We start from the raw sequence: 12,210 nt of genomic DNA, 5'->3' as shown, positions 1-12,210 counted from the left end.
AGAACATGGAGAGTGTGATGAAAAAGCTTTTGAGCATGATATGTGACATCAACCCTGAAGTACACCCAAACTTCAGGCATGCAATTTAAGATCCGCTGATGTGCTGGGAAAGGGTGTTAGTAAAAAAAAATAGCCAGACTCAAAGGAGTAACTACTGTCCTTCCCCCACCAGTAATAACTATATATAGCTATTAGCATTTACAGTATTTCAGTTAGTATCATCTTATTATCAATAAATCAATAAACAATGAAATTAATGGAAATTATTCAAGGTTTATGTCTAATTCCATCACAATCAAAGATATTCACAGTGTTAGGACTGAAACAAGACAACTGGAGAATTTCCTAGACTGGATGAAATGTACACTGGCCTTCAAGAGGGGGTTAACAAGGCTGTCACTGTCTGAAAAAGAGTTGTACAGCTTCTAAATCCACTGATTATAAAGTGCCTAAAACAATGAGTAGTGGAAACAGACTAGAGGAAAGTGCAATAATTGTTTTACACAACTGGGCTGAATTTCTCTGACTGTTTTTCCCTCAGTGTTCTCCTGTGTGTTATAATATATGAGGATGTAGTAATGTGATTCCCATTCACAGGTCATGAGGAAAGATCTCTGAATCCATGCTGGTAAGACTGAATTCCTTTCAAGTCTAGATAAAGCAAACCAAAACAGACAGAGAACAAATTCTATGCTCTATGTAGAGGCTTTCTATTGAATTTCCCATGGATTTCTGAAGAGTTTGGAAGCTGAGATTTGGGAAGAGAAAAACAGAAGTTAGCCTATTACATAGAGTAATGTACTAACTGAAATTAGATTTCCTTCCCTGTATATGGTTGCATCCATTACTTTTTCCATATCAAGATACACTTAGAATCATGGAATGGTCTGGGTTGGAAGAGACCTCCAAAGGTGATCTTGTCCAACCCCCTCTGCAGTAGGCAGGGGCATTCTCAACTAGATCAGGCTGCCCAGAGCCTGGGCAGGTTTATATAATCTGTAAAATGTAAGCCATTCTTGTAAATGATCACATACAAGGAATAAGCATATGTGCAAAGTTCTTGGCAGGACAAAGTATTTCTGTCCATGACTTAAAAGGTTTAGCAGTTCAAGGGTTGTGAGCAATGACTTCCTATGGGACAAGATGACTTGCTGTTGCAGAGCTCAGGAACTTCAACAGGATAGAATCACATAAATATTTGCATTGGAAAGGACCCTCAGGATCACCAAGTGCAACCCAGGACCCTACTCTACAGGGTTCACCCTTAAACCATATACCCAAGCACCACATCCAAACCACCTTCAAACACATTCAGGGTTTGTGACTCAACCACCTCCCTGGGCAGCACATTCCAACACCTGAACACTCTTGCTGGGAAAAAAAAAATGTTTCCTAATGTCCAGTCTAAACCTGCCCGGTCATATCTTGAGGCCATTCCCTCTTGTTCTATCACTAATTACCTGGGAGAAGAGACCAGCATCAACCTCTCCACAGCATCCTTTCAGGTAGTTGTAGAGAACAATGAGGCCTCCCCTCAGCCTCCTCTTTTCCAAACTAACCATCCCCAGCTCCTTCAGTTGCTCTTCATCAGATTTATTCTCCAGGCCTTTCAGAGCTTCCTTGCCCTCCTCTGCACTGGCTCCAGCACCTCCATATCTCTCTTGTATTGAGGTGCCCAAAACTGGACACAATATTCAAGGTGTGGCCTCACCAGAGCTGAGTACAAGGGGACAACAGACTGCCATGAGATACAACCACAAGAGATGTGAACCTGCAGATACAGCAGCCTTGCCCAGATACAAGCAGCCTTGCCCAGAAAGATTCTTAACTGCAGACAAAGCAGGAAAGTCATCTCTGCATAAGGATTCACTGAGCAACCCTGCAGCAAGGGTCCATGACAAACTATGAGAAGATAGCCAGGCAGGGTGAGTGTTCAGATTGAGCATGGGGATTAAATCTAAACATGTTTTTAGGCTACCTTCCAACATTAGCAGTGGCTATTTGGCCAGGTAGGTTATACTGTCATCAATTAAAGACATAGCTACTGTGAAATAGGAAAAGTTCTTCAAAAGGAACGAATCTTACCCCTATTGTCCACTTCATGGCAAGACATTACCTTCAACTGGAATGTCTCTTAACTGAGAGTACTTTATCTTTCAATTAGGGATTTGGGCTTTTTCTCAAATGTATGCAGATTAATCAGAGGTTACCTAAACACAATTATTCTTCAGCCCAGACATCTTTCAGGTTGATACTCTAGGATTTCCCCATCAAATTAACCCATGGAAAGGTACCTGTGTGGCATCTCATGGTCACTTTCTCCTTACCAAGGACATTCTCTGACTGTCCAACATCTGAACAGGGACCAAGGTGCTACTGAAAATAAACATAACATGAAGAAGAACTTTTTCACTGTGAGGGTTACAGAGCAGTGGAATAGGCTCCCCAGAGGGGTTGTGCAGTCTCCTTCTCTGGAGACCTTCAAGACCCATCTAGATGCATTCCTGTGCAACCTGTGCTAGATTCTATGGTCCTGCTCTGGCAGGGGGTTTGGACTCAATGATCTCCTGAGGTCCCTTCCAGTCCCTAACAACCCAAGCCTGTGATAAGAGGGAAGGATACTGGGCAAATACTTTGGGTTGAGTGCAGCAGTTCCGGTTCTTTTCCACCCCCAGAACACACCACAGTCACATGTTGACTAAGTAGGAAACCTGAATGTTGTGTGAAGTTCTGCTCTGTTTCATGTATGCCATGCATATACTTCACAATTATTTCCTCCAGCTGACCACAAAAATGGTGGAAATGCCTGTCACACAATACACAAGTGTCCTATATTCCTGCCAGGTTGACAGTGGCCTGTCCTTCACAGATTTGATTATTCCACATTTTATGACAGCATAAAGCACTTCAGACCCTGAACCTTCCCTGAGGAATGTTAACGCTTGTTGGAAATACATGACCCAACCAGTATGGCTACAGAACACTTGGAAAATGTTACATTGGAGTACTATTAACACACTCTATTGCACTTACAGGACATGACTGCATGTGGAAAACCTGATGACTTGCAAGCTTATTAACTTACTGAGGGTCCTCATTGCTTTTATGAAAGATATGCCACAACTACATTACCTGACCCAGGATGACTCCTGAAAGTCCCTCTTGCCCCAGGTATCTGATATATTCATAGGTACATCAGGCCCCAATATGCCCCCAAATTTCCATGTCACTTCTGGAAATGCAGAAAATTTGAGTAGAGCTGTACTCCAAAAACTGCTACTTCAGTTTAAAACAAGCTTTCCATTTCAGGCCAGAAAAATTACCTCAATATTATACAATCAGAGAATGGTCCAGGCTGGAAGGGATCTGGAAAGAGTCATGTAGTCCCATGCCCCCTGCAATAAACAGGGACGTCCTCAGCTGGACCAAATAGAACCAAATTTGCATAACCTCTTCTCTATATTTCAATGTAAATATTTATTTTACACTCTGTGGCACTGATTTGGTGTAGAAATAGACAGACAGGTAACAACAGATTTATAAAACAAATTGATTCAAACCACACACATGTCACTTTGGAAAATAATTACAGCATTTTGTGGCAGTGCTCCTTCCATTCAGACTTACTTGTGGGAAAGAACACAAATACATGAGTAATCTCATTGTTGGCAGTGGGATAATTCACACTTGTGCTTAAAACTCAGAAAAGGTGAAGTGTGGTGGCAGTTCAAAGCACAGAAGTGAGACATACTGTCAAGGACTAGAGGAAACGGTTTTAAGCTGTTCCAGGGTGGCTGGACACTAAGAAATATTTCTTCACTGAAACATCAAACCTGGGAATGGTCTGCCCAGGGCAGTGGTGGAGTCACCATGCCTGGAGGTGTTCAAGCGGAGTGTGGACCTGGCACTTGGGGACATGGTTTAGTGCTGACCCTTCAGTGCTGGGTTGAGGGTTGGAGTGGATGAGCTTTGAGGGGCTGCTGGCTTCTTCCTTCATCTATTTGTTTATTACAGGTTGCCCAGGGAGGTGGTTGAGGCCTCATCCCTGGAGATATTTAAGGTGAGGCTTGACAGGGCTCTGGGCAATCTGATCTAGTCAGGATGTCTTTCCTGACTGCAGAGGGGGTTGGACTGGATGACCTTTGGAGGTCCCTTCCAGCCCAGACCATTCTATGACTCAGTGAGGTCTCTTCCAACTGAATGTATTCTGTGATTCTGTGACAAGGTACCGGTACACCAGAGGTGCTAGAAATGGACTCTGATCCATACATTTTCTCTGCACCCTCTGCCTCACACTGGCACAACTTTTCTGCCAGCCCAGGAATGTATGCTGTGGCTTTTTCATAATCTCAGGAGCTACGCTGCAATCTCTGTTATAAATCTGGCTCACCATGCATCAGAAGGCTGCGCTTCATCTCTTACTTGTGGTTTCCTAGCTGATAGCAACAGTGAAGAATGTTTAATAAATTAAATAACCATGCCTTATATCAGATTAACACTTCTTGCTAACATATCTACTAATGCCGGTTTCAAGGAAAGAAAACAGCATTGTTTCCTATTAACACTTAGCTGCTCTGTCTGCATGAGCTATGGGAAATATTTCTCGTGGCACAGGTTGCCAAACCTGTTCAGCACATTTCTTATAATGGCTTTTCCATTTAGTTCTGGAGTAAGAAAATTAATATTCAGCACCTTTTTGTTTAAAAACCATTTTTCTTCCATATTGTTTCTTAAATACCCTTTGGAGTCACTCATAAACATTAAGTGACCTTAAGACAATTATTTGCTTCAAGATATAGAGTCTGCAAACTCTTCACACATTTCTTTAAGTACTTCAATTCCTACTAACTTACACAATTTTTACTTACAGATACATATGTGCATATGACCACAACTATTCCCATATGTATCACAATGTTAGGGTCTGGAATGGACCTCGAAAGATCATTTAGCACAACCTCCCTGACAGAGCAGGATCATGTAGATCAGGTCACACAAGAATGTATCCAAGTGGGGTTTGAATGTCTCCAGAAAAGGAGACTCCACAACTTTTCTAGGCAGCCTGTTCCAGTGCTTTGTCACCCTCACAGTGATTCCGTATATTCATGTGGAAACTCGTATGCTCCAGCTTGCACCCATTGCCTCTTGTCATATAGCTGGACATCACTGAGAAGAGCCTGGTTCCATCCTCCTGACACTCACTCTTCACATCTTCGTAAACATTAATGAGGTCAGTCTCCTCTTCTCCACACTAAAGATATTCAGCTCCCTCAGCCATTACTCATAAGGGAGGTGTTCCACTCCCTTTTACATTAAAAAACAACAAAAGAAAATTACAGTGGGTTTCACTAATAATTCAGTTTCTGGGGTTTCCCATTTTTTTTTCCCTACCCTAGGAAAAAAAGAAATAAAACCTTCTTTCCTACCCACTGTGCCAAATTCAAGTCTGTGTGAGTCATCAGTTTTCTCCATAATCAATCACTGCTAAAAATAGTCAGCGTTCACCATAAAGGTTTTCAGACCTGACCTAGAAGAATGATCTCCAAAGCTAAAACAGGTTTCTGGAAATACTCCTTCCAAACTTTTGGTTATCTGTAAACATTGTGAGAAAAACATCTTAAACTTGATTGACAGCTGCTGCCAATCACTGTGAGAGGGAGAATACCAAAAGAGAAACAATCAGTTCAGCTTTGTGAAAAATCCCAGAGTGCTGCACTGGTCTAAATCTCAGGCACTTACTGTGTTGTGTTGTTCCATAGCATCCCAGCACTTCTGCTCTGCTGATGCTACTGCTCCTATCTGAAATCAGATTCAATAAAAGACTGACCTTGGGAAGGAGAGAGTTGGCAGAGTAGTAAGACACGAGAATAAAGGTGATGTGCATGGTCACAGGTTGTGTTACCTCCAAGTGCAGTCACTGTCCCCCACTATCAATGAAACAGGCTGCAGAGTACACCAGGGCCTGAAACAATTTCAAAGCAGGAGTATCAGTAAAAAATGGCATTTTCTGAGAAAACTTTTCATGAAAAGCATTTTAATCAGCTCAAGCTCTAAAGTGTGATGTGGCACTATTCTCAATGAGAATAACTTTAAGGAAGAGCTCACTCTGAAGCACACTGTGATACCCTCTGGAATATTGCTTGCTTGAACAGAACAAATGGGTATGACCGTGTTCAATGCAACATGAAAATTTGTCACGGCTTTGGTCTGTACAGAAATTCAGTCATTCCACTGTATGTATTATACAATATAGATGTAGTATATATAACTATATTGTGTGTATATATATCATATGGTGCTTTAAAAATGTGGTTGTGGCTTGTTTGAGCACTAAGACCAATATTTATACTCTTTGGTGATTAAGAAAGATGTCACATTCAGAAGAAAATATGTTCTACGCAGAAGCATGTGGATTTGTCAGCTAACACAGAATACAGTCATATATACTAATACCTTATTAAATGATCTGTGCATAGTAAAAATCAAGTCCCCATTGTGCTTTCAGAATGAAAATATCTTTTCTCTCCTCAAAATGGTAAATAAAGTTGTATCCTACATACAAACATGGACACAATATCTTGTGCAGCATTTAAATTCAACTCGATATTCATTCTCTAATACTAGATGAGGAAAGATAAGTTTAGATGCATACTACTTAAGGCAGCATGCAATTAAAATTCAAAGCATTAACAAAAAGCTTCACAATGCTGTTTATGGCTGAGATGCAGGTATAAAGTTTAATGAGCCTCTTTGTTTTTGCAGCCCCCCGTGACTCGTTCCAACTCTTTTAACTATGCTTTTTGCCTTGTAAACTTCAGGTCCATAAGAGGTTAAGATCAGCATTGAAGGTACATACAACATAACAAGGGTGTCTGAATTTGTGTTTCACTGCCTTGGTTCTGCTCAGCTGCTCTTGTGAGGCGAGAGTCTTGCAGAGTACTAACAGCAATCAGGTTCAGAAGTCAGCCAATAAACTGGCACTGCAGCACTTACAAATATTTGCCTAAGAAAAACATTGGTAGCACATGCACAAGCATTTGCTGACCATATAGGCTGCTACTGGAGTTCAGATTTCAGCATGTGTATGAAAGAGCTGGGAACTGAAAGAACAATCTTAAGGGAGACATACAAACAAAATGAAGCACACTCCAACAACACAAGTTTGTAAGAGGTCCAACTCTTGGTTTAAAACCTGAGGCTAACACACTAAAGACATTTCTACAGGTGAAATATGCACCTCCTCTGCACTGCAGTGTCTTTCGCCAACTATTTGGGTGCTCTATAGATTTTTGTGTGGATTTGTTTCTAATACAAATGAGGCAGAGGACTTCTATTTTCCATGGATCACACTGCTGACATGACTGAAGAGCTTGAAGTCATCTCCATAATTATAGGAATGAATTTGTCTCCCTTTCACAAAATCCTTCCTCAAATTAAACATATCTACCATAGCAAGGGAGTACAGATGCCAGAGTAATTGATTCATTGGTTATTTTCCTTCTCATACCTACTACTGCCATAGTGAAGAAGGGGGGAGACGTAAGGGGGAAGGGGGGAATATTAAAAAAAAACAAACCAAAAACACACACACCAGCAAAACCCAAAAGACTCAAAAATTTTCCTGATGTTCTACTTCCATCAGGCCAACATTTTCTCTCACATGAAACACAATCTGCTTTTCTTTACTTCTAATGCATCCTAATTTAGTTCCACCATAACTTCCTCAATTTCTATTTAATGGATCTAGTAGCTGGATCCATTAAATAGACCCAGACTACTGACTATCATATTACCTAATAACATCTCAATAATGTCTCTCTCTTAGCCCTACTCATCTGCTGTCATGTTGTGCTACAAAATGATGGAAACAGCCCCTCAGTCCTGAGTCCCACCCTCACTGCAGTCCTGGACTATGACTGTGGCACCTAAGAAATACCAAACCCAAATTCTAACTACTAAACAACAGAGTCTGTGATTCTTGCGTGCCAAGCTCTAAACAAATTGAGGAGCAACAGTCCCTGCCTCAAGCAGGTTTGCAAGTCTGCTGCATGTGTTTGGGTGCCAAGGAATACATTCAGAGCATCAACCCCCTAATGCCTGTGCTCACCTGCCTTTCCTGAAGTATCATGCAACAATTGTTTACAGCCTGATTGTGCTGACACAGCTCTACCAAATTGCTTAGGACTTGAAGAAAATGTTTGCTAAAAATCAGCTTAGACTGCAAAGAGGAGCAGGCTGAACCGGGGCATTAGGCTTTTCTAAATTAAGAAGCAGTAGGTAACTCTAACCCATCTCTCTCATATACGGCAGGAAAGGAGAATATTCCTTGCATTTGTCCCTAGGGCAGGATTTAAAAGGCAAATTATTAACACACACACACCAAAAAAAAAAAAAAAAAAAAAAAGGAGTAAAATAAAATCCCATTTCCATTGTTTTTACCGAAAGACTTTCCTTCAACAAGTCTGACCTGGATTAAAAATAATGACCCTCCAAATTCCAAACCTTCTTCATATAAATACCAGCTATTCATTTATAGCATCATTTGGTTCAGTTCTCAACTTGTAGCTGGCTCCCCACCACCTGCCATTAACAGCTTGTGCAAAGCTGAAGCTAATTGCACAAAGAGAGGAGGAAATCATCAAAGTTAATTCTAAACCAACCTATCATCAATCGTGCCCATCTGTAAGCTGGCACTGCACTGCTGGTAGGCAGACTAACCTGTCAGATATATAAAGAACGGAAGGGTCTACTGCTTTGCCATTCCTGCTGGCCAATCTTATTAAAACAGCACTACCTGTACAATAATTAGATGTGGGAAATAATGGGTACTGCTCTAGGTCTGCCCTCTCTTTATCTGACTCAATATTTCAAGAGAAAATGATCCAGTGGCCTCTAGTCCTGACCTTCTATCAAGCGTTCCCAAGATCTGCAGCTCAGCTTTTCTAATCTTACCTTGACTCCTCTTTGGTGACCACCCCCCCCTTGCAGACTTCCCCAATTACCTCAATATTTGCAACATTCCCTAAAGCACCACTGCATGGAACACTGTTACCTCTTATCTATTTTCCTCTATTAACCTTGGGAACGTTGGCAAGCTATTATATGGGAAATCACTGTGCTTACAGAAAAGGCATTGTGCTTTAAAAGTGCATGTGGAAATTGTTTGCCATTTCACATACATTTTGCATTTTCTTCTAAAGGAAAAAGCACTAGAGATTTCAGAAGCAAAGCCAACATACCTCAATTAAGCCTCTTGGCTTTTTCACATTCAGTGAAGTATTCATACCTTTTTTAAAGACGTTTCTACTTGGTCATATCTTTTTTTGCCCACACATTTCCTGATGTTCATGTTTCATAGAGAGTCCTTCAAAAAGCAAAAGCCACCCAGGGATGAAGATGTCCTGAATCTCTAACTCAAGTTTTCCAGGTCAACTGCCAGATTCCTAGGTTGGTGATGCTGTGCATCTGCCTGGGGATGGGAAGCAGACTCCTGATGAGCGGGATACTTCAGGAGAAATAGATAGTTCAGCAGAGAAGGAGCAGTCACCACAGAAGAGACAATAATAGCATGAGACAGTAGTTAAAGCTGCAAGAGAGATCTGCAGGAGCAAAGCTCATCCTCATTCATGTATAGGCAGTAGAACCAGCAAACTATTCACATAATTATTTATTTTCTAATCAAAATGTTTTGAGATTTTAAAAATCTGAAATCCAGAAATAGTATCCCTTAAAGACAGGTGGAATCAGGTCTTCCCCCCTCCCCCCCCCCCCCCCCCCCCCCCGAAGATTTCAGGTTTTTTAAACTGCAGACTTGGAAGTGCAATCAGATTTATAACATTACTGATTCTGGGAAAAAAAAAAAGGGGGGGGGGGGGGGGGAAAGAATTTGTTTGCTTCACAAACAAACCATAACGTTTTGATCCATTGCTTTCAGTTACTGATTTATATTTTTTAAATGGAAATATATGTATATATTCCACAAGAGCCTTCCAGATTTCCACAAAGATCGAAATGGTTTTGAAAATTCTCTCTCTTTTTGAGTGGCAGAGCAGTGGCAGAGGTGTGCAAACGTTCTGAGCACAGAGGGAAGGATAAATCCTTGGGGCTATTCTGTACATTTGGGGCATGATTTCAGAAGCTGTGTTGTTTAGACCCTGCAGAGAAAAACACGGATCCAAAAGTAGTAACGGTAATTTAGAGGTGTGGAAAGCAAAAATAAAATCCAGCTATTTGGTGCTTTATATGTTTAAAGGTGTTATTTAATCACATAATTAAACAGTATTTTAAGTAATGCTATCCCCGACTAGTACTCGGTGGTGATTCCATCTCTAATCAGTAGATGGCACCAAGAATTCGTCAAACAGAACAGAGACCAGACAGGTATAAATGTATCGCAGAGGGAGAAAAAAAAAAAAAATAAATAGAGGAAAAAAAGCATACACCCAACTTGACACACATAAATCAGGAATTAAATTCAGAGGCTGTAACTTTCCTCCCTTTCCACCTCTCCAAAACCAAAATCAGCTATGGAGCACACTGTGCTACCGCCTGATGCACAAAGGGCAGCTATACCTAAATGTCCTCAGGTTTGCCCTGTCAGTGACCTACATTGTCTGACAACCTTCTGCAAGATTAAAACAAAAATAAAAATAAAAACAAAACCAAGCCCACAACCCCCAAAACCCAACAACCCAAACCGAAGAGAGAAAAACAAACAGACAAAAAAAACCCACTAACCTTGTCCTGTCCTCTGTCCTCCCCTTGCTCTGAATGATGGTATCTCTGGAGAGGACCTCCCCTCCTCTCAGCTGGAAGATGGACCCACGAGCAACCCTCTGGGGAGCTCCAAGGAGAAGCTGGCAGGCAGGGTTGCAGATCCAGCCCCAGAGTCAAGCTGGCATTTGGAAAGCCTCGCCTGGGGCTTCTGCTCCATGGACAAAACCCCTTCAGCTCTGATAGTGTAGTGTGCATGCACATGCATGCAGGAGGGCATGAGTCCATCCAGCCAACCACAACCTGTTAGCAACTTCTAGGCTGAGAGAAAACAGGTGTAGAAAAGTTTAAGATACTTTTTTTTTTTTTCTCCTCCCACCCATACAGCAAACTTTCTGCTTAGGATTCACAGGCTGGTAGAGGAAGTCTCCCTATCCCCCTCAGCAGCATCCTACATCCTGGACAGAGCAGGGTGTGAGCCAGCAGCCCCACATCAGAGCCTGCTACCTGTAGAGTGAACTTGCCAAGAGGCAAGCTCTCTTCAAAGGAGCAGTTTGGGTGTTTCCTTTTCCCCCAGCCCAGACGTGCTCATCCTAACCTGCACCGAGCAGACAGCTATTTTGGCAAGCACAGAGCTGGAACCCACCTGGAAACCCTTCCAGCCCCACACGCTCCCACAGTGCTTCACTGGTGGATGCAGAGAGCAGAGGGAAGGTGCACCCCTGCACACACGCCAAATGATGTGCAAGATGTGCTCAACCCCAGAAAAAAAATCTCTGCTGCCTTAAATATGGGCTTTCCATGTTCTTACATATGAACAGCGAGTGTGAAAATCCTGCCTGTCCATCTGTTCCTCAAAGATTTGTTTCTTTTGCTGCGTGTTAGAATTTCTCTCCAAACCTTCTTCAGCAGCACAAATCACATCATTGGCATTTATAGGTTAAGTGCATAGTATGCTGCTGACATCATCTAAGCACAGTAACAGGCACAGTTAGATTGTCTATGGATAGTTTTCATGCTATGAACTTCAAGCTCCATTTATCTTGTTTTCAATGAACAATAATTAAAGTCTGCAGTTACAGAGGTACTGCTCTGAAAAGCAATGGCTCTGCCATGTCAAGTACAGACATTTTTTACCAGAATAGAGTTCATTCAACTGTTTCAACCATGGCAGAGAAGTGAATACTCCAACATTTAAAATTTAGAGTGGCAAGCAATGCAATTTACTGCAAGATGATCTTGCTTTGCATTGCATGGCATCATCTTGTACCAAGCCCAAGGAAGAAATGCTGTAAATTTTTGCCAGCTCAGGCTCCGCACGTCTGGTTGCTGCAAAGTGATTTTTCTTCCTGGCCATTCTTTGTTATTTTCCTAGCCTGCCTAACAGACACAGCTCGGGAATTACCAATACCATGAACAGTGACACAATTGATTAAGTATGAGCGATACCAGCTTGGGTTTTGTGTTCAGAGCTCTGTAATGGCAGCACAAGGGGCT

The sequence above is a fragment of the Melanerpes formicivorus genome, unplaced genomic scaffold (assembly GCF_026170545.1).
Source record: "Melanerpes formicivorus ecotype bairdi unplaced genomic scaffold, bMelFor1.0.p_v2 SCAF_7, whole genome shotgun sequence".
In the NCBI taxonomy this organism is placed as follows: domain Eukaryota; kingdom Metazoa; phylum Chordata; class Aves; order Piciformes; family Picidae; genus Melanerpes; species Melanerpes formicivorus.
Note: the sequence above shows the minus strand (reverse complement) of the source record.